The 20547-nt window shown below is 41.4% G+C and overlaps 2 pseudogenes; one reads left to right on the top strand and one right to left on the bottom strand.

Moving 5' to 3' along the window:
• Positions 1-2867: 2867 nt before the first annotated feature.
• Positions 2868-3401, bottom strand: LOC148123025 (large ribosomal subunit protein uL23 pseudogene; annotated as a pseudogene).
• A 3455-nt stretch (positions 3402-6856) lies between these two features.
• On the top strand, positions 6857-7455 carry LOC125407531 (large ribosomal subunit protein eL29 pseudogene; annotated as a pseudogene).
• The last annotated feature ends 13092 nt before the right edge of the window (positions 7456-20547 follow it).

Below are 20547 nucleotides of genomic sequence, written 5' to 3'. Positions count from 1 at the left end.
TTTGCTGGCTTCGAAGTTCATGGCAGACATACCAAGAGAAGACCCTCCCTCTCCAAGCCCACTCAGGGGATGTGCTACCTTTTCTGCTCACCCAGTCAATCAGTTACAAGGTTGTGTGTCTAACCAGAATCCTCCCAGACTCCATTCCTTCCTTCAGCCATGAAGTTAATCATTTGGATTCTTAATTTCATTATATAAAAGCAATACAATTCAGTTCCTTTTTAAATAGGAAAAACAACTGAACATAAACTTTAAGATGCCCTTCCTTTACCCATGATGAACCCATTATCTCCCACACTGGTAGGTGATATTTAAAACACACATAGCTATACACACACTTGTCCAGGCTTTGAAAGTAAGCCCTCACAAACCTTACAGCCTGGTTCTATCAGCTCATCGTCTATTCTTATTGTGAATCTCTCTCAATAAATGATTACTTACAGCATTATAATAGCTAAATGGTACATCTTGAAAATTCCTTTTTAAATTACTTAACAAGAAACATAATTATAAAATGATTTTTTTTTAATCTGAAAGTCATGCTCTACTAGCAATGAGGATAAATGACAAGTGCAAAGTCACCATTACCTTTTTTGGCCCTAAATTCCAAGCTGAGGCAGCTTCCTATGAAATGGTGATAGGCCCTCATCTCTGCCTCTGTTATCCGCACCACGGTGTAAGGTGAGTATCTGGGGTCTGGCTCCTCATATTGCCTGCACTGCACAGCCATGGAGTTCCAGGACATGGGACGACTTGCCCTCCTCTCCATGCTGCTCTGGGCGCTGCATTCACAATGTGGTAAAACCTCCTCCACCTAATCTCTCTGAAGATCACACAAGGTCTTTCCCTTGCTGAGAGCTGAGCCTGAGGATTAGTGAGCACTGCCAGGATTACAGCTTCCGCACCAGAACTCCCCATTCGGAAACAGAGGGGAAGCTGAGGGAGAAAGACATTAGGAATAAAGGAAAACGCTAGAGCTGCTGGTAATAAGAATGCTTTCCTGAAAGCACCACATCATAAAATATCAGGCCATGGGATAAGTACAACTGGAATTATTAAATTAACTTTTAAAACAGGGATAAAATTTTTGAAGAGATATTCTTCGGAAGATTATTTCTGCCAGGTCAGTTTCACTTACCTTTTCCAAGCTCCTCAGGCTGCACAGCATAAGCCCAACACTTAGCATTGCCACCAGGGAATTTACCATCTAAGGAAACACCAGGCTGGCACAGCAAATGATAGAGGTTCAAAAGCTCTAACTGCTCCCGGGGAACAGCTGCAGTACAACATCACAATTCCCAAGTGAAGGACGCTCTTTTCTGATAAGATGTGCAAGAGTCCCTCTAGAACCACAAGAAAAACAATGACTTCATATTGCAGAGCTAAGCTATACAAAGACACAGGAAGGATCTGCCTTTTCTTAACACATTTTATTCTGTTTTTACATGATTAACATTGCTGCTATATGATGTTGTGTCCTATAATTTAAAAAGAATACACCATGGAATAGCCAATAGTTAAGAAAAAGTTTATGGTTAAAAAAAGAGAGAAAAAAGTATATGAATGTCTAAAGAATCTATGTAAGCATCTGTGGTGGTCTGTAGGCTTTGTCTATGTGACCATCTGCATGGTCTCTAGGCTCTGTCTATGTGAATATCTGTGGTGATCTCTCTACTCTGTCCATATGAACATCTACAGTGGTCTCTAGGTTCTGTCTATGTGAACTTCTGTGGTAGTCTCTTGGCTCTGTGATTTCCGAAGGAAAGTGTGTATTGCACTTTAAGCTTTACAGACCCAGATATATGTGGTCATTAGGTCATTTTTCTTCAGTAACAGTGGTGTTTTATAATTTAACTGGCTTACTTGCCAACCATTTCCTAGGACAGCTTTGTAAATGTTTGCTTTTCCAAGATAAGGTGAGAAGGGGATTCCGCTCAAACAGGTAGGAGGAAAATTCAGTAAAATTTTAACCCATCCTGTCTCCTCTGTCTCATACAGATACGAAGCTGTACCAGAGCAGCTAGACTCCATCTGGTTCATAGTAAAATAATACATGGTCTGTGATGTTCTTAGTTATTTACAAGTTTTTAATAAAGTTTGTAAAATAAGAAAATAAAAACGCTAAATGTTAAACATATATTTTTCTTTCCTTTCTGACTATGAGGCCTGTTTATTTTATATAAAGCCTCAACCACAGAGATGTGTTTTGTGACAAGGTTGGTATTCAGGCTTTTCTTGCTCTATTGTCTGATATATTGTCGCGGTGAACGTGCCTAAAAGTGTTTGAATCTTGTTGATTTTCTCAAAGAGCCAACTCTTCACTTCTTTGAGGCTGTATTTTGTTTGTGTAGTTGTTGTTTCTATTTAATTGATTTCAGCCCTGAGTTTGATTATTTCTTTCTGTCTATTCTTTTTGGGTGTTACTTCTTCTTGTTTTTCTAGAGCTTTGAAGCATATCATTAATCGATTAATATGAGATGTCTCTAGTTTTTTATGTAGGCACTTAGTGTTTCCCATAGGCTTTGGTAAGTTGTATTTTACCTTCATTAAATTCTAAAAAGGTTTTAATTTCCCTTTTTCTTTGTTTTGCTTTTGTTTGGTTTGGTTTTTGGTTTTTCCAGACAGGGTTTCTCTGAGTAACAGTTCTGGCTGTCCTGAAATCATTTTGTAGACCAGGCTGGCCTCGAACTCACAGGATTCCTGCCTCTGCCTCCCAAGTGCCTCTGCCTCCCAAGTGCTGGGATTAAAGGCGTGAGCCACCGCCACCCGGCATTTAATTTCCCTTTAATATCTGTCTTGACACAGTTTTCATTCAGTAGTGAGTGGCTTTGCTTCAGGGAGTTTGTGTGTTATCATTTCTATTCTTTTTTTTTTTTAATGGTGAAAAAGTGTATATTTAGAATTAGCCGGCTGGGCTCAGTTTAGATGATTCCAATTTTGTTGGCAACATCCAGAGCATCATAATCAGGAGCCAACCGAACATATGCCTTCTTCTCTCCATCGGGCCTTATGAGGGTGTTGACTTTGGCCACATCAATGTCGTAGAGTTTCTTCACAGCCTGTTTGATCTGGTGCTTGTTGGCCTTGACGTCCACAATGAACACCAGTGTGTTGTTGTCTTCTATCTTCTTCATGGCTGACTCGGTGGTCAGGGGGAATTTGATGATGGCATAGTGGTCAAGCTTGTTCCTTCTGGGCGCGCTCTTCCGGGGGTATTTAGGCTGCCTTCGTAGCCGCAGAGTCTTGGGCCGCCGAAAAGTGAGCGATGTGCGGATCTTCTTCTTTTTGTGGCTGTGGACGCCTTTCAGCACTGCCTTCTTGGCTTTCAAGGCCTTCGCTTTAGCTTCGGCTTTGGGAGGGGCAGGAGCTTCCTTCTTCGCTTTAGGCGCCATCTTGACGAAAAGGCTATCATTTCTATTCTTGACGCCCACCTTAAGACACGGTGGGCAGTTGTGATGCAAGGTATTATTTCAAAGACTTGTTTTGTATCCCAATATGTAGTCAGTTTTGGAGATGTCTTAGGGTTTCTATTGCTGTGAAGAGACACCATGACCACTGTAAGTCTTATGAAGAAAAACATTTAATTTGGGGGTGACTTACAGTTTCAGAGGCTTATAGTTATCATCATGGTGGGACATGACAGCATGCAGGCAGATATGATGCTGAAGAAGGAGCTGTGAGTTCTACATCTTGATCTGCCGGCCATGGAAGGTGAAGTATCACTGGCATAGCTTGAGCATCAGAGACCAGAAAGCCCACCCCCATAGTGACACACTTTCTCCAACAAGGCCATACCTACTCCAGAACCTCCCAATAGTGCCACTTTCAGACCATCACAGGAGAGTTCAATGGGCAACGTGAGAATGAAGTGGGGTTTTATAGTGTTTGGGTGTAATGTTCCGTAGCTGTTTCTCTGTTTAGCTTTTGTTTGAATGCCCTATCTACTGATAAGAGTGGGGTACTAAAGTTACCCACTACCACTGTGTGAGAGTCAGTATGTAATTTTAGCTGTAGTACTGTTTCTCTTTTGAAATTCAGTGCGCTTGTGTTCGTTACATAAATGTTTAGAATTATCTAGTTGATGAATATTTGTTCTTTATGGATATGCAATGTCATTCTCTATTAACCAGATTTAATCTTAAAATTAATAAGAATCATTGTAGTTTGATGCCTATTTTGAAAGATATTAAAATGACTACACTTTCTTGCTTCTTCTGTCCATTTGTTTGGAATATGCTTTTCCGTCATTTCACCCTTGGGTAATGTCTTTCCTTGATGGTGAGATGTATTTCTAGGATGCAGCAAAAAGCTGGACCCTGTTTTCTAGCCCCTGTTTTCTAATCTGGTGCTCTTTGTCTTTTTATTAGGGAATCGAGACCCTTAATATGGATGGTTACTATTAAGACCATTAATATGGATGGTTACTATTAAGACCATTAATATGGATGGTTACTCTTAAGACCATTAATATGGATGGTTACTATTGAGCACTGTTTACTAATTCTTGTTATTTTGTTATGTTGACTTTCCCTCTTTTGATTAACTATTCTGGAATTACTGATTCTCTTCGTCCTTTGAGGTATAATTAACCTCTTCAGACTGAAGCTTTCCTCTTGGTGTCCTCTGTGCAGCTGGATTGGTGGACAAAATTTGTTTAAACTGGTTTTTATCATGAACTTTCTTCAGGATTTGAAGATAAAATAGTGTAACTGGACAACAAAAGAAGACCTAGAATGCAACCTACTACCACCTCCTCCGCCTGCAAGTGACCCTGGGAGATAATAAACTACATTAGAAGTAAGATGTGTAAATGAAAATTTCTGTAAAGAAGCTGTGTGCGAGTAAACGCTGATGGATGGATTGAAATGTCAGCGGTGGAGAGATTGGGAGGCTCTAGTTTCCGAGTCTGTTTACAGTTTATCTGGAGTGATCTTCAGCCTACCAAATAGCCATTCCCTGTCCCCCTTTGTGTCAGACCTAATATCCTGTAACTAACAGATAGAGCTGTATCTACCATGACAAACAAATAAAAACCCCTGGAGTGTATAGTTAACTTAACAAAACTCCATTCTGCCCCATAGAAGGGATGGCTAAGATTCCTCTGCCTGCTGTGACTGCCCACATAGTGTTTCCACCAACGGATTTTTAAAATGTCTTGATTTATAACTTCCGTTGTCCTGTTACTGTAAAAAGCCCATGGAACTGCTTTCACATTAGATTTGGAGGACCCTGATACATGTTCCCAGCCATAGTCACTAAGTTTGACCACAGAATAAACAATGTCTCTTACTCCCTTTGAGGTGAGAACCATGATTATTTGTTCTCACACCGACTAAGCTCTGTGATGCAGCTTCTATGAGGCGACCGTCCATGACAGTACAGGACCTTGCAGGGATGTAGGTGTTTAGGGGTCGGCCACACACCTGTAAGTAATTCCTCATTCATGCCCCATAGGAAAGACTTTGGTGAAACCATACTTCGGTCTGTTATAGTAAGTAAGCATTCTATTGCATCTCTCCAGGAAAAGTTAATGTGTTAATCCCATAGACGTGAGGAGAAAGGCCATTGATCCAAATTATCATGACCAAATTAAGCAAGTTTTATTCATATATATGGGCTGCCTCCTTTTAAGGCAGGGTTCAAGAGATCAGCACTGGACACAGGGAAGATAAGGTTTTTATAGATCAGGAATAGGGGGTTTTCAAATGGGGGAGAGATGTTGATATCACCAGTCATGGTTTTTTTTTTTTAACCTATAAACTACTTTGTGTGAGAGTCGTGTTCTTGGGATCCTGGAATTTCCTTTCTTTATTATTTGTGAAAAGCCTAGCTAATTCTAAAAGAATAAGCAGGGAATTGAAGTAAAGTGTTAGCAGAATAGGATGTTCTACTTTCAATCTAGGCAGCCTTCTGTACTAGGGCTGTCAGAATGGAGGCTAGGGTCCAGGGTGATGGAGGAGGGTTATCTGTCTATTGTGTTATTTTCATTGGTCAATAAAGAGACTGCCTTGGCCCCTTGATAGGACAGAAAATTAGGTAGGTAGGCGGAGTAAACAGAACAGAATGCTGGGAAGAGGGCTATGAGCCAGACGCCATGGAGCCAGCCACCAGGTCAGACATGCTGAATCTTTTCCGGTAAGCCACTACCTCGTGGTGCTACCACAAGATTATTAGAAATGGGTTAATATCAAGATATGAGAGTTAGTCAGTAACTAACTCTCTAGAGATAATGGGCCAGGCAGTATTTAAATGAATACAACTTGTGTGTTATTATTTCTGGGGCTAAGCTAGCTGTGCGGGAGCCGGGCAGGATGAAAAGCAGGCCTGTCCGCAGCTCCTTTCTACAGATGGCGCCAACGTGGATAACTGAATCCACAGAAAGCTTGAGAAAGCTTGGGAACGAATAGAGTAAAGCATGTTTTGTTGGTAGCAGCAATTTCTCAGGTCTGTTCTGTTTGCTAGAGCAAGCAAGCACTCTCATCTAAGGGACTCAGCTTTAGCTGCAAAACTTTGTAGCTCATTAAGAGGTCCTGCCATGAAACACTTAAACGGTGTTGGTGAAAAACTGAATGCATGCTTTTCGGTTTTCAGCAGTAGCAGGAAAAAAAGCTGCGCTGTTTTAAAATGCCATCTTTCTGGGCTGCCCTGCCAGGGCAATCTCTGACTGTTTCAGGCAGGCAAACTCTCCATCACCCTTGTCTAACTCAGGCCATGTTGGCACCCCTCATTCCTCCTACAGGCAAAACAGCAAGCTTATATTGCTCACCTAGCAGCTTCTGGAAAACAAAACAAAAACCTTGAGGAATACTGGTAGAGGGAGCCTCTTACCCAGATTAAAGAAGCAATAAAGTCTCTTTCTCTTCCGGTCGCAGGCGTTTCGGGAGCCGCCGGTTACCGTCCAGCCATGGCCAAGTCCAAGAACCACACCACACACAACCAGTCCCGGAAATGGCACAGAAATGGCATCAAGAAATCGCGGTCACAAAGATACGAATCTCTCAAGGGGGTCGACCCCAAGTTCCTGAGGAACATGTGCTTTGCCAAGAAGCACAACAAGAAAGGCCTGAAGAAGATGCAGGCGAATAATGCAAAGGCCATGAGTGCCCGAGCAGATGCCATCAAGGCCCTGGTGAAGCCCCAAGGTGCCAAAGGGGCCCACCCACAAACTCACCGGGCTCGCGTTCATTGCTCACCCCAAGCTTGGGAAGCGGATTAGAAGCTACATGGCCAGGGGTCGTAGGCTCCAAAAAACAAAACCCAAGGTTCAAGTCAAGGCAGAGGCCTCAGCTGCAGTTCAGTCTCCCAAAGGTGTCCAGGCCCCTGTGAAGGCCCCATAAAAAAGGACTCAGTCTGCCAATGTGAAGACAGATGGACTGGTGTGAATATCTACACAGTATTTGCAGATGATCAGGACCTTATGCTGTTTTTACAAATAAACTTGAGGCAAGATCTATTACAAAAAAAAAGAAGCAATAAAGTATTCTTTGTCATGCTTCTGCTAGCTCATAAAGCAAACTGCTGAAGCAATTTTGTATTCAGAGTATTTTTTGCTATAGTTATCACTTTATTCTGAACCATTTCAATTATATATACTTATTCCAATTTGACAATCCACAAAGGAAACGTTACTATTATCACTCTACTTTAGATAAAGAAACGTGGAGACTCATGACATCTTGTGCATGCCACTAAATGCATGACTCTTGATCTGGTTCTGAGTGGCTAATGGAACCTATGGGACTACAAAGCAATATTAGTTGTAATTTCTACCTCTAAGAAAGACATGGTGCTGTTGTTAGCAAAGACTTTATCAGTACATGCTTAACTGGCAACCAAAGCATGAATTAGTATTTAGAACAAAAAACAATTTGAAGCCAGATCGCATCTAACTGCTGAAAAAAAAAATAGAAAGATGACATTGCAGGTGCAATTTATTACAGAATTTATAGCATAATATTGTCTCATAATAGCATTTCAGTATAATGAACTAAGATACAATGAGGGGTGTTATAAGATTATATTGAAAATGAATATGTCTCTACTGCCTAATGACATTATAGTATATCACACTGCAATGTGTTATCCACATGTTTGTAGTGATACTGGTGTAAGCAAGACTACCACTCTACCAGTCATATAAAACTGTAGCACAGATACATGGTACATAGCACAGTACTCATTTGATAATGTAATAAATAACTATATTATTAGTTTATGTATTGGCTAGATTATGTACTTTTGCATAGGTTTGTATTAGTTACTTTTCTGTAGCTTTGATAAAATATACTCATGACAGCAATTTATGATGGAAAGGATTTGTTCTGAATTAGAGTCCTAGAAAGGGATTCAAGCCATCATGGCAAGGATGGCATGGTAGCAAAAGCATGAGACCAGGATATTACATTTCATTAGTAGTGAGAATGCAGAACAGGAAGTAGGGCCTGGCTACAAAACCTCAGAGCCTGCCATTAGTGACATACTTCTCTAGCAAGATCCTATCCCCTAAGGTTCCATAATCTTCTCAAACAGCACGCTCTCTGGGTACCCAGTGTTTAAACACATGAGCCTACAAAGGGCACTTCACATTCAAACAGCATTCCTCCCATGGTCCTCATAGGCACATATCCAGCTCATAAAACAGAATGCACTTAATACAACTTCAAAAGTCTCCATAGTTTTTAACAGTCCAAATACTGTTCAAAAGTTCACAGTCTAATAGCTTTTCTGTGACTAAAGACAATCCCTAACCGTGACACTCTGTAAACTCCAAACCAAATTACATACTTCCAACACATAATACCACAGAGTATACATTCCCATGCCCAAAGGAAGGAGTGAGAACATAGTAAGAAAAGACTGGACCACAGCAAGACCAAAATCCACAGGGTAAACATCAAATCCTGAAGTTCCACGTGTGACATCTGGGGCTTCAGTTCAAAGGGCTTAGGTGGCTCCACCTAAGTTTTGCTGCTTACAGTGCACATCTATCTCTCGAAATGATTCCACTTATTGTATACAGTTCTTCTAGGCAGATATTTTACAGTCTGACATCTCCAACATCGCAGGATCTCCACAGCAAGCCAGGCTTCACCTTCACAGCTTCATACAATGGGCTCTCAGGGCCTCCATATAGGAACTCAGACTCCGCCATACACTGCATGACCTCAGCAAATCTCTGAAACCAGGAAAGAAGAATCCAGGATCCCTCTCAATCTTACAACTTTCTTATTTCCAAAACCAGATGGCACTGCCAAGTTCTGCTGACAACTCAAGATGGGGCCAGTCTGCCTTGGATAACAACTTCAGCAGCTCCTGCAGACTGAAACTCATAATTGCTTTCTGGGAGCACTTCAACTCTCTCCTTTCGTAGGTGGGAGTTTTTATGGATGAGGTCTTGCCTTCCGGGCACCTTTCCGGTTTTTCCAGTGCATCATGAGAAGCTTCTCTTTGGTGTAGTTAATATCTCCAACGATTACAGCCCACCACCACCCTTTTCAGCACATGCCTTGGTTTCAGTCTTAAACTTTTTATTGTGCCTTTCATCTACAAACTTTTTGTTTATTTGATTTGATTTGAATTTTAGAGACAGAGTTTCATTGTGTCACCCTGGCTGTCCTGGAACTAGCTCTGTAGACCAGGTTAGCCTCACAGAGATCTGCTTCCTTTGCCCCCCAAGTGCTGGGATTAAAGGCGTGCACCACCACCACCCAGTTTCTCTACAAACTTTTTTCTCTGTTTATTTCTTTCTGCCCCATTTGTTGCTCTTTTCATTGTAGGCCTGCATAAGTGTAATCGGTAATAACAATTCCACAGACTCAATGTTACCATGTCCTGAAATTTCACCCACCAAAGAAATTAGTTCATTACTATAAAATTTAGCTTCATGAAAATTCTCAGGACATGAGTACAATGTAACCTGAGTCACTGCAAGATTATAATTAGAATGGATTCTAGCCCAGTTCCTGTTAGAGCTCTTTTGCTCTCCTCTGAAACCTCATGAGCCAGGTCACCACCATCTGCATTATTATTATTATTATTATTATTATTATTATTATTATTATTATTATTTTAGCTTTCAAGTCTATGTTAGACATTTCTGGTTCCCAGCAGTATGGTCCAATAAGCTCTGTTCATGTCTTTCACTGGCTTGATAAGCCCAGCATTCCAAACTATTCCACATAAACTTTCTGCAAATCAGTTCCAAATTCAGGTTTAGGATTATCACCACAATGACTCCACTTCTGGTACCGGTTTCTGTGTTATTTTCTTTTCTGTAACCATGATAAAACACCTTGACAAAAGAAATTTATTTTGTTTTATAGTTCCAGAGGGGGATAGAATTCGTTATGCAAAACCAGACATGGTAGCACAAGCAGGAGACTAGTCTGTCACATGACATTATCAGAAAGTGGGGTCAACACATAAAACTTCAAAGCCACCCTCAGTGATATACTTTTTTTTTTCAGCAAGGCTCCACCTCCTAAATCTTCCATAGCCAACTTTAAACCGCGGTTGGTGTGCATATGTGAGTTTTAAATTTAAAACTAAAATTTTAAAAGAGAAAAAATGCTTATAGAATAAGTATATTAAGAAAGCATTTTGTGTAGCTCTACTATGTGTCTTAAGCTAAGTATTACAAAAGATTTCAAACATTTTTAAATTCAAAGTTTATAAAGTAAGAATCTTACAAAATACAAAGGTTAATTATTACAAAAGATAGAAGATATTTAAAAATAATTTAGTGTGGCCACGTGTCCCTCTACTTTCTGTTGCCTGGTCCCTTAAGATCTCGTCCTTTGCCTCTCACCATCCCCTTTCTAGTTTGACCACACACACCCTTGTGCAAACAGGCATCTGATCTGGGTTCCGTAGATGAGAGAAAACGAGCAGGGTCGTCTTTCTGAATTTTATTTAATTCACTTCACAAGATTTTCGGTTCTCTCCATTTTTCTGCAAATTGCCATGATTTCATTTCTCTTCGTGGCTAAGTGACATTTCAACATACATTTACCACTTTCATCTACTCATCTGTTGATGGACATCTAGACTCCCTCCACATCCTCGCTATTGTAATTAGCGCAGCGATGAACATGGATATGAAAATACCTCTGTGATGTGTTCACCTACGCCTTTTGGGTATATATCCACCGGCGATATAGTTGGGTTTTAACAGCAGTTCTATTTTGAGGCAGGGTTCCACTGTGTGTCCGTGGCTCACACAGATGCTGAGATTACTAGGGACAGTCACACTCAGCTATTTTTTAGTTCTTTTGAGAAACCTCAGTACTGGTTATTTCTACGATGTAACCCTTTTTATTCTGACTGCTCTGGTTCTACTTCTTGCCTTAGGTGCTTTAAGAGTGAAGACCAAAGGCTCTCCACAGACGTGCAGTATTCCTACCCCTAAAAGACCTGGGACAGGCACAGGAATACACCCTACCCCAACCTATATCCCCGCTGGGAAGCAGACCTGGGCCACAATCTTTGCCAAATGGTTTTAGCGGTAACAAATCGGTACAAAAACAAAAAACCCACGTCTTTTGGATTGGCCCTTTTCTTTGTTCTGGTCTGGACGGTGGCCAGAGAAAGACAAGACGTCTCCATAGGAACCGAGAGATTGACAAGGGCTGAAATGAAGACACCGCCTCCGCCTCCATGAACAAGGCGGAGTTAAAGGACTTGGCCCCACAACCAGCGGGCGGCAGAATGCGGATGGGAGGAGAGCGTTCCTGGAGCCTGCTGCCACTGCCAAGGCAATTGCAGGCGAAAAGTCTTGATCAGCACTCTCTATAAAGTGGAATGGTGACGGGGAGTGACGCACGGAAGCCTTGGACTGAGGGTCTTGGAGAAGGAGCAGGACAGGAGGACAGAGTCAGCTTGTCAGGGTTCTGCCTCCCACCCACCTCACTGAGGGAGTACTCCGCCCTCTCTTCTCCACTCTCCCCTGAGCTATGTTGCTACTATAAAGAAGAGTTGACCCTTTTGCTCTATGTTGCTACTATAAAGAAGAGTTGATCCTTTTGCTCTATTTATTCATATATTCTCTTTTATTTATGGGCGCACAGAATCTTATTCAATTATTTGAATTACAGTCTGTCAGTATTTCTTCGTCCTTTAGCTGTTGCTGTTTGGCCAGTGAGTTTCTTTAGCCTGGTTCCTGGACCTTTTATTTCCTTGTTTGCTATTTTCTGGTAGAGCGTGTTCTCAGCACTCCTTATTCTTTCTCTGCTTCTCCTCAAAGCCGCTTACTGCTTCAAAAGATTCTCCATTTTAATATACTCCCAGGCATGTCTGACATACCATAGAGAGACAGACAGAGTGAAGAGAGGGGGAAAATGCGTGCAGCCACTTCCCTTTCAGATCAACATGTTAAGAATCTCTTGAGTCTTTTATTGTGTCTGACTTCTCTAAGCCCAAGAAAATCGACTTTCTCTAGCCATGATATATTGTTAATTATTTTATACATATAAATCAGTCTCAAAAATACTAACCCATGCCATTGTGAAAAGCCAACTAAACAGAGATTAATATTGACCTATTGATAATTTTGTATTTGGCTTCTATAATAAAACTATATTGTACAGAGGAGAGGGTGCCTGAATCGGCCGTGGCCCATGACCATACTGATGTATATTTTGCTTATCACCATAGATCCTTCGTCTGGCGAAGGACGGCTATGCAGTCGGAGGCCCACATTGGAGCAACGGATTGAGCCCCCCGAGGTCCGGAGGGGGAGCGGAAGGAGGAGGAACATGAAAGACGAAATCAGTACTGCAAGGGATGCTATCACCCACTGATACAAGGGAACGGATCTGATGAGAATTTACCAGGGCCAGTCGGACTGGGACTGAACGAGGACGTGATCTAGCCAGATTCTCGGAATTTGGCCGGATTCTCTGACTGTGGCTGGCCCGGGGTCTTTCTGAAAAGCCATTGACTATGACACTGGGACCTGTTTCCTCTGCATATGCTGGATTTTGGGGATCCAGTCTGTTTGGACGCTCGCCTTCCTGGACCTGGAGGGAGGGGGAGGGAGCTGGAGCTTCCCACAGGGCAGGAAACCCTGACTGCACTGGGGGACGGAGGGGAAAGAGGGGGGGAGTGGGGGGAGTGGGAGGGTGTTGGGAGGGGGGGCGGAAATGGAAACTTTTATAATTTAATAAAATTTACTAAAAAAAAAACTATATTGTAAAAGTTGTATCATTTTACAGCTAAATAGGCTACAAATTTTCTATAATACCAAATTAACATATGAATATATAAGAAGACATGTAGAATAAAACATAAAATGCTTAGTACCCCTAAATAGACAACAGTTACTAAAATGGGATCACACATTTATGGGGACAGAACTGTATCTTGTAAGAAATCATTCTAGCTTATAGTATGAATAATTAGAATGAGATAAAATTAGATTTGGCCTGACATGGTAGTGTCTGTTTCCAACTGCCAGGGAGAATGAAGCAAGAGATTATTTTGAGCCTAGAAGTTCAAAGCCATCCTCAGCAACCTATTTGGGAGGAAAAATTTATATATACATTGTAGTACTTTCAAAGTTCAAATAAATCAAGAATCTAAAGATAAGGCAATAAGCCATACAAGAAAAGGGCTCCAGCAGTGGTTCTCAACCTGTGGGTCACAACCTTTGACAAATTTCTATCTACAAAAATATTTATATTATGATTCATAACAATAACAAATTACAGTTGTGAAGTAGCAACAAAAATAATTTTATGATTGGGGATCACCACAACATGAGGAGCTGTATTAAAGGGTCGCAGCATTAAGAAGGCTGAGAACCACTGCTCTAAAGACTCAAAATCCACAGGCCATAAAAGAAAAAAGTTAATAAAGTTGACTATCCCAAACTGCATGATAAAAACACCAATAATAATGTTGATAGGCAAACAACAAGCCAGACATGGTGGCGCACTCCTTTAATGCCAGCACTCGGGAAGCAGAAGCAGGTGGATCTTTGTGAGTTTGAGGCCAGCCTGATCTACAGAGGGAGTTCCAGGACAGCCAGGACTGTTACACAGAGAAACCCTGTCTGGGGACGGGAAGTGAGGCAACCAACAAACTGGGCTGGGAGAAAATATTTGGAACATGTGTCCAAGTAAAGGGATATCTTTGATACTTAAATTTGAATTCTAAAACATTTTTAGATCTATTTTCTATATTTGCATCAGCAATGCCCAAATAGTTTTACTTTTGCTTCAGAAATTTGTCAAAAATACTAATTTCTACTTCCTGCAAAGAGAAATACAATGTATCTTATGGCCCCGGAAGTCAGCCCTGAGGCACAGAGATTAATGTGCAAGTGATTTATTGGTGTGGTGATAAAAACATCTTTCACATTCTAAGAGATAATGAAACTATGTCTCACATTTTAAAAGACTGGAACTTTTTCTGGACTTCACAACCAGAGTTAATAATACACCTTGAGATGTGTTAACCTAAGACCGCGGTCCTATTGTGTCCTCTGTGTGTTTATATAACCTGCTTTCTCCAGAACAATGTAAGAACCAACCTTCCTTGCCTTGGGTTTCCCATGTAATCAACCTTTACAACCTAAGCTAATGCATAGCTGTAATCTTAAGTTATATATTTTACCATACCCATGATCCAAGAGTGTCTGTATGTGTGTGGTGATGATCATTTTCTGGAAACATTGGCTGAAAACAGCCTTATGAAATGAAAATCCACCATAAGTGTTGAACAGGACATATGGATATTGCCTGATAAACCTTTACAATACCATTTGTTATCTGGGTTAGTTGGAGTCAGTGACTCAATCCTTTCTAAAACTCTGTTAAAAGATTTCTGTAAAGAATCCTTCATTCCTTCTCTCAGGTGTAACACGAATAATAAAAACTCAGAGACAGATATTGGGGTTCAACCTAAAGATCAGAAAAGCAAAACAGTCAGCCACTGGCTTCTACCTCTACCTCAGACCAAAATGGGCAGTCCTGCCTCCAGGGATCCTCAGAATGAGACTGAACTGAGACCTGCCTCCTCCCATTTTATATTCCTCTCCAGTGCTGGGTTTAAAGGTGTGAACCGCTGCCGCCAGCTTCTGTGGTGAACTAGTGTGGCTCCTGGTATTAAAGCTGTGGGCCACCACCACTTTGTCTGTGTAGCTGACCAGTGTGGCTGTTGTACTCTCTGATCTTCAGGCAAGCTTTATTTATTAAAATACAAATGAAATATCACTGCACCACATGACACTTTCTGTGCTCTTCAATAGAAGAGAGAACAAAGCCCTATCTGAGGAACACACACAGCGAGACACACAGACAAGTATAAATTCAAAGGGCAGCATTTAGCCAGGCACAGATTCGGACTCATACAACAGACAGGAAAGACAGAAGACACACAGAGAGAAGTGACAGATTCCTATCTGGGCTCACTACTAAATTCCCATCAAAGGGAAGTGCTTCTTAATTTACTTTCCTTAAAGCAACACTAAAGAATTCTTGGAAGCTCTGAGTTTATCATTAGTGAGTTCAAACTAATGCAATCAGGAAGGCTGCGTAAAAGGTCTGGTGGTGGCTAGGAATTTGTCTCAGTGGCAGAACGTGTGCTTAACTTGTGCAAGGCCTTCAGTTCGATTCTCAGCATGGCCAAAGAGAGCAAGAGGGCGAGAGAGAGGAAAAGAGAAAAGAAGAAGGAGGAACTAAAGAAAATAAAAGAACACTTCCTGAAAGAAAAGAAATAGAGGAGTCATGGTGAAATGACATAGGAAGGAAGGGAGCATAGCCTGTACGCAAGCTGCCTCTTCCACTCTGTCTCCCCGGAAGTACCCTGGAATTCTGAAGTCAACGTGCTCAGTTCTTGGAGTTGTCTTCGCCAGAGGGTCAGCAGGCTTCTTTATTTTGTGTCCAATCCAGGGAAGCCTGGATTCCCAGCTAACTGACGTCTCATAAAGATTAAAATTGGAGAATCTGACACCCCCTTCCAGCATTCACAGACATTGAACACGTGTCGTACACAGACATCCATGCAAGGGAAACATTCATACATATAAAAGAAAAATAAATAAAATTACAAAAAATTACAGATGAAGAGTGGCATAGGCCTTAATCGATTCAGAATCTTTTAAATTATTGTCTCTACACCCCATGGAGGTTTTGTTTCAAATGAAATGAGAACTAGGTTTGCAGGCATGGCATATAGGTCTGACTCTCAATAGCTGAGACACAGAAGCTTTATTTCTTTCAGGGTACCTGAAGAACAGTGAGCTTGTGTTGACTGCTGTAGAACTGGAATGCTCTGTGCAGCCAAGGCAGTGCTGTGGTGTGGGATTAGCTTCAGGGTGTTTGTGCGACATGATGCTGCACCTTCACTGGTATAAACTCATTGTGACACTGCAGTGGCTTGAAAGAAAATGGCCCCCACAGGCTCACACAAGTGGACTATTAAAAGTTGTGGCCTTGTTGGAGTAATGGTGCAGGGCATGACACAAGGCATAGATTGAGTCCTGAGGTGGAGAACACTACTTGATAAGGTTCTAGTGAAACATGATCAAGAGATTCAGTCTCAGGAGTGTTGGCTTCTGTTTGCACTTTAAGGAGCAGTTGTTTGCATAATGGGGAGTTTTCTGCTTATGCAGTCCCCGGGGAGATATATTCATGTTCCTGACGGAAACGGAAGACAGAGCAACTTCACCTGAGAGGAAAGTCACAGAAGAAAGAGTCTTCCTTATGCCCCAAGGATTGTGATACCAATGGGGTAGATTCTGAGAAATTTCTTGCTCAGCTCTGACTACAAGATGCCACAAGTATATCCATTACCCTATACTGTAGCCCATATTAGTATGAGTTGATGGAAAGAGAATGAGATACCAGAATCTTCCTTTTTGGGAGTATATGATAAGAGCAGAACTCTACTATAAAACTGAGGAATACAAAAAGGGTATAATTGACCAGTTAAATGAGCATTATGAGATAATTTGTAAAGTTTGCATTTTAGAAACATTAAAGAATTCAGCACATAACTTGGTTAAGGTAAAAATAATTTCATTCTGACTAACATATTGTAACCACATGAGCAGCCAGCCAAGACACAGGCTGTAAAAATAGAAGGTCCTGTGTTTTGCATACCCGGAGAAACTTGTAACTTTCTGATTTGAAAGAAGTTGGTCTGTCAGAAGTTAGTCTTCTTATAAGACCAGTTTTTTTGTATTTTGCTTTTAACCCTGGACATTTAATGGGGAAGTGAAGAAGAGATCGGGGGCTTTGATGCTTGCCAAATGACTTATGTAGTCAATATGCTATGTAAATAAAGAGTCTCTCTGTTTGAAAAAGAGAGACTGTTGAACCCTCAGATGTGCGTTCTTCCCCCGCTGATTCCACATCTCCTCTTTGGGACTTGAACCCCACTGAAGCTGAACTTCAGCAGAGTAGGCATGACTTTGTTGGAGAAAGTTTGTCACTAGAGGGAAGGCTTTGAAGTCTCTGATGTTCAAGCCAGGTCTAGTATGGCATTCACTTTCTGCTGCCTGCCAATCCGGATGTAAATCTCTCAGCTCCTCCTCCAGTGTCATGTCTGCCTGCTTGACACCAAGAAACTGTAAGCCAGCACCAAGTAAATGTTTTCCTTTATAAGAGTTACCATGGCTATGGTGCCTTTTAATAGCAATAGAAACCCTAATTAAGAAGAAGTTGGTATCAGGGTCTGAGGTATTATTGTGATAGGCCTGATTGTGCTTTCGTTTGGAAGAATTGGGACTTTGGGACTTTGAATTAGAAAAGCAGTTGAACTCTTTAATGGGTCATCCTAGTAGGACCATGGAAAACCATGGTGATGGTGATTTGAACTGTGGGGGCCTGACTCAAGACATTTCAGAGAAGAATAATTTTAGTATATGGCCTAAAGGCTGGTCTCATTATATTTTGTTCAAGAACGTCGTTCCTTTTTGCCCTTGTTTGAAAAGTCAGCCTGAGGCTGAAGTGAAGAGTTTTGGATTAATTGTGTTGACAGCAAAAAACCTCAAAACAGCATGATATGGACTCTGTTATGTGGTTATTAGTGTTCACTCTTATGCAGATTTACAATGAAAAGGCACAAACTAAGGAAGGAAAAATACAAAATGTACACTTTGAGGAGAAAGGGGTACCAAGAAATGGAATGAAGCTAAGTCCTGTGTTTAAGGAGACAAGCGGAATGAAGAAAAGCCTGATGCTAAGTACAATAAAGAGAGTGGTAACCCAAGCAACTAAACAAGACCCCATACAACTAAGCTTCCAGCTGTGAAAAGGAATTACAGAAACATGAAAAAGAGTTAAAGAAAACCTGAAGGCCAGGCATGGTGGTGCATACATTTGATCCTATCACTTAGAGTTAAAGGCTGGTGGATCTTTAAGTTTGAGGACAGCCTGGTCTACAAAGCAAGTTCTAGGACAGCCAAGCTTAGGCAGTGAAAGAAACCATTGAAAGCAAAAAGCTGGTGAAGATGTAATTGAATGAGGAGGCCATGTTCCAGCCACAGAAAGCAACAGAACTTGGCAGCTTAGCACACATGGTTCTGGCTTTAAAGTCAAGGACAGAAGAAAGGGGCTATGGAATCTTCCTCCACACCGAAGGAAAATCACTGAAGTCAGGCATATGTCGGGGGCATTCCTGAATGGATGCCCAGATAGGCCATTGTGTGGAGCTGTAAAGGTGAACCCTGGATTGCCATAGAGACCCCAAACTCTTGGAGTTGGCAGAGCTGTGCAATACCTGCTAAGAAAGCTGCTAACATAGAGTGGAGCCAACCAAGAGAAAGAAGTGTGCTGCAGTCAACAAAGGTGAAAGGAGTTGGAGAGCTGAAGAGCATTTTGACATCAAATATGGAGATGTAGACTTTGCAGTTTGCCCAGCTGGCTTTTGGTTTTGCTTTGGTGCAGTATTTCCTCACTATGCTCCCTTTTGAAATGGTAATGTATATCCTGTGCCACTGTTTGTTTGAAGTCTGTGATCTGTTTTTTTTATTTTGATTTTATAAAAGATTTATAGAGTTAAGAGATTGCCATGAGTCTCAGAAGAGACTGGACTTGTACAGACTACGGGTCCTTTTAAAGTTGGACTTATTGCATTTCTGCCTTATTATATGTCAACAAACTTATGGGGGCCAGGGAGTGGAATGTGGCTTGAAAAAAAGTGGCCTCTATAGACTTACAGGGAGTGGCACTAATAGGAAGTATGACTTTACTAAAGGAGGTGTAGCCTTTTTGGAGGAAGTGTGTCACTGGGGGTGGACTTTGAGGTCTCAGATGCTTAAGCCAGACAGTGGATCATCAGTCTCTTTTCACTGCCTGCAGAACCAGATGTAGAACACTCAGATACCTCTGCAGCACTGTGTCTGCCTGCCATAATGATAATGGACTAAACTTCTCAGCTGTAAGCCAGTCCCAACTAAATGTTTTCCTTTATAAGAGTTGCTTTGGTCATGGTGTCTCATCACAGCAATAGAAATAGAAACCCTAAGACTCCTATGAATCTGGTAGGTTTTAGACTCTTTCTGAGACTTCTGAACTGTTTAATTCCTGTGTCTTAAAAATATTCCCTTTAGGGAACACTCATCTACTGCTGGTAAGAGTGCAAACTTATACAACCACTTTGGAAATCAGTATGGCAGTTTCTCAGAAAATTGGGTATCCATCTATCTCAAGACCCAGCAATACCACTCTTAGGCATATAACCAAAGGATGTTCAATCATACCACAAGAACACTTTCTCAACTATGTTCATAGCAGCATTATTCATAATAGCCATAACCTGGAAATAATCTAGATGTCCCTCAACCAAAGAATGGATTTAAAAAAATGTGGTGCAATTACACAATGGAGTACTACTCAGTAGTTAAAAATAAAAAACAATGATGTCATGAAATTTGCAGGCAAATGGATGGAGCTAGAAAAAAATAATCCTGAACAATGTAACCCAGACCCAGAAAGAAAACCATGGTATGCACTCACTCATAATTGAATATTAGATGTAAAGCAAAGAATAACCAAGCTATAACCCACAGTCCCAAAGAAGCTGGGTAACAAGGATGACCCTAAGAGGGACACACAGGGATCGCCCTAAAAAGGAACAATAAGTAAGATCTCCAGGGCAAACTGCGGGTGGGGAGAGGGTGGAGAGTGGAGGGAAAAGAGGATGAGAACATGAGGGAACAGAATGGTTGAGGGTGGGGGACAGAGAGAGAGAGAGAGCAATGAAAGAGGTATTTTGATAGAGGGACCCATTATGGAGTTAGGGAGAAACTTGGGGCTAGGGAAACACCCAGAAATCCATAAAGATGACCCCAGATAAGACTCCTGCCTATAGTGGATGGGGTGCCTGAACTGGCCTTCTGTAAAATCAGACTGGTGACTACCCTAATTGTCATCATTGAACCTTTATCCAATAACAGATGGAAGCATATACAGAGGTTCACTGCCAAAAACTGGGCCAAGTTCCTGGAGTCCAGTTGAAGAGAGGGAGGAGGGATTATATGAGGAAAGTGGAGAGGTCAAGATCATGATGGGGAAATGAACAGAGATAGCTGATTCAAGCTAG

The sequence above is a fragment of the Myodes glareolus genome, chromosome 2 (genome assembly GCF_982192425.1).
Source record: "Myodes glareolus chromosome 2, mMyoGla1.1, whole genome shotgun sequence".
In the NCBI taxonomy this organism is placed as follows: domain Eukaryota; kingdom Metazoa; phylum Chordata; class Mammalia; order Rodentia; family Cricetidae; genus Myodes; species Myodes glareolus.
Note: the sequence above shows the minus strand (reverse complement) of the source record. Positions and strands in the feature narration are given on the sequence as shown.